General features: G+C 44.3%; 1 long non-coding RNA gene across 1 annotated transcript in view; it reads left to right on the top strand.

Moving 5' to 3' along the window:
- LOC103353840 (uncharacterized) overlaps nt 1–2173 on the top strand; it is an 11533-nt gene that overhangs the window by 8022 nt on the left and 1338 nt on the right. The gene's annotated exons all lie outside the window — the stretch shown is intronic.

The following is a 2173-nucleotide window of genomic DNA, read 5'->3' as shown; positions in this document are numbered from 1 at the left end:
CAACCCCTCAGCTCCTGCTCTCTCTCTCTCCCCTCATGCCCGTGACTTGTGGTTTGTGTTCTTTTTGGTTTGGTTCTCACATCTGACAACACCTTGCACCACATCACACCCAGGCATCCAGATATCTGCACCCACACTACTGACATTACTGACATACACACCTCACTTTGAATAAACTAATTTAACAAATTAATAAAACTTTACGTTAAAATCTGACAACACCTGTGTCGTCTCCCCTCTTTTGCCACAACCTATTTGCTGGGTCGTGACATGGACTACTCACAGTTTGAACACTTTCATTACTGTCTACTTCAAATCAAATCAAACAAAATCAAATCAAGTTTATTGTCATTTTGCTGTACATACACAGTAGTACAGGTAAGATGAGAGAGCGTTTCTTCAGGATCCAATCCTTTAAAGCAAATTAAATAAAGAAGTGTTTGCATATCTGAATCAGCAGTTCAGCATTCTGACAGCTTGTGGAATGAAGCTGTTGATCATTCTGGAGGTTCTTCCTTTAATGCTCCAGAAACGTTTGCCTGATGGTAAAGTAGCAGGATAGTCCTGGGCTTGTAAGCCAACCGTGGCACATTGGCCTGACTCTAAAAGGTGGGTTATGGCCCTCTGCACGCTCTCTCTCCCACTGAGGCCAAGGATACGCCCCTTCCGGTCACTTCACTTCCAGTTCATCGCAGCTTCAAGCGTCTGCGGGAAACGAGCTGTTTGTTTCTCCCTTATAGTTTATTCAGGCTAGGACATGCATGTTAAAATGCACTGTGTGATTACAGGACGCTACGGCAGCTTGAGCACTCCTGACGTGCTCTCCCTCGTAGGTGTGTGGCACACCGTCTTCTGTAAGTACGTAGCTCATTGTTGTTTGATACGTTCACTCTACTTTGTGTGTGTTAAGCAAGTTTTCTGCTTTTCTCCTGGAGCGTTGGCTGTACTGTAGAGCTGTGTGACTGTTTCATTCATTCGGCTTTATTTTCTTTCGTTTGGCCTTATGGTCTATTTCTGTTGAGCATTCAGTGGTAAAGATTGTTTATTATTCTTCAGTTTTGTAATTCTTTTGTTTTTGGGGACTGTTTCTTGCCTGAATTATAATTTTGAACCTTAATGTCCCAATTCTTTTGTATTTTCAGATCTTTGTGCATTTTTTAGTTAGAATATATATTTTTCTTTTGAATTTGTGATAAGTTTATGGCGGCAGTTATCACCTATACTTTTATCTTTTTGTTTCTTTTTGTTTAATAGATTTGAGTGTTCCCCACTAATTCCCTTTTTTTCTCTTTCAGAGCGAGCGCCACGGTGGTGGGCTGGTGCTGACGGTGTTGGCATCCTCTTCCCGTGTGCTGTTGGAACCCTGGGTTTTTGTTTGATCCCTCAAGTGTGTATGTGTATGTCTATTCACTTGGTGACTGTCCCCTGGGACGCACACCTCTCCTGTCGACACACACCGGTGGTAGGCCAGACCTGAATCAGTTCACTTCCTTCCCTTTTTTTTATGAATAATTATTTTAAGTGAATTTTTATTGCACCGTAATAAAAATGAATTGTATTGTCACAGAACCACGTCTCTTGCCTTGTGGTGTAACGGACCTGTGTGCCTCTGAGGTAGTTGCCAGAGGTAGAACGAATCCTTGGGTGAAATTCCCAAGGTGGCATTGTCAGTAATTGTTGAGCTATTGGGTGAGTCTACACCTGCTCTGGCTCTAAGCCCCGCCACAGTAGCAGTTCAAACAGTTCATGGAGAGGGTGTGACGAGTCCCTAACAATGTTCAGTGCCCTGTTCCTGCATCAGCTCTGGAAAAGTTCTTGGACAGAGGTGAGGGAAACTCTGATGACCCTCTCAGCTCCTCTAACTATCCTCTGCAGGGCTTTTCTGTCTGACATATTGCAGCTGGAATACCATGTTGACATGCAGTATGTCAGAATGCTCTCCACCACACCTCTGTAAAAAGTCCTGAGGATGCTGGCAGGGAGAGAGGCTTGTTTCAGCTTCTTCAGGAAATGGAGTCTCTGCTGGGACCATTTGATGATCACTGTGGTGTTCTTATGCCAGCTCAGGTCCTGCGAGATCTGCACTCTGAGGAACTTGACATTCTCCACTCTCTCCACTGTGCAGCCACTGATGCATGCTCAGGGCGTGACCTCCAGAAGTCGACGATCATCT

Source organism: Stegastes partitus, unplaced genomic scaffold, assembly GCF_000690725.1.
Source record: "Stegastes partitus isolate 25-593 unplaced genomic scaffold, Stegastes_partitus-1.0.2 Scaffold86, whole genome shotgun sequence".
In the NCBI taxonomy this organism is placed as follows: domain Eukaryota; kingdom Metazoa; phylum Chordata; class Actinopteri; family Pomacentridae; genus Stegastes; species Stegastes partitus.
This window is presented reverse-complemented; position numbering and strand designations above follow the sequence as displayed.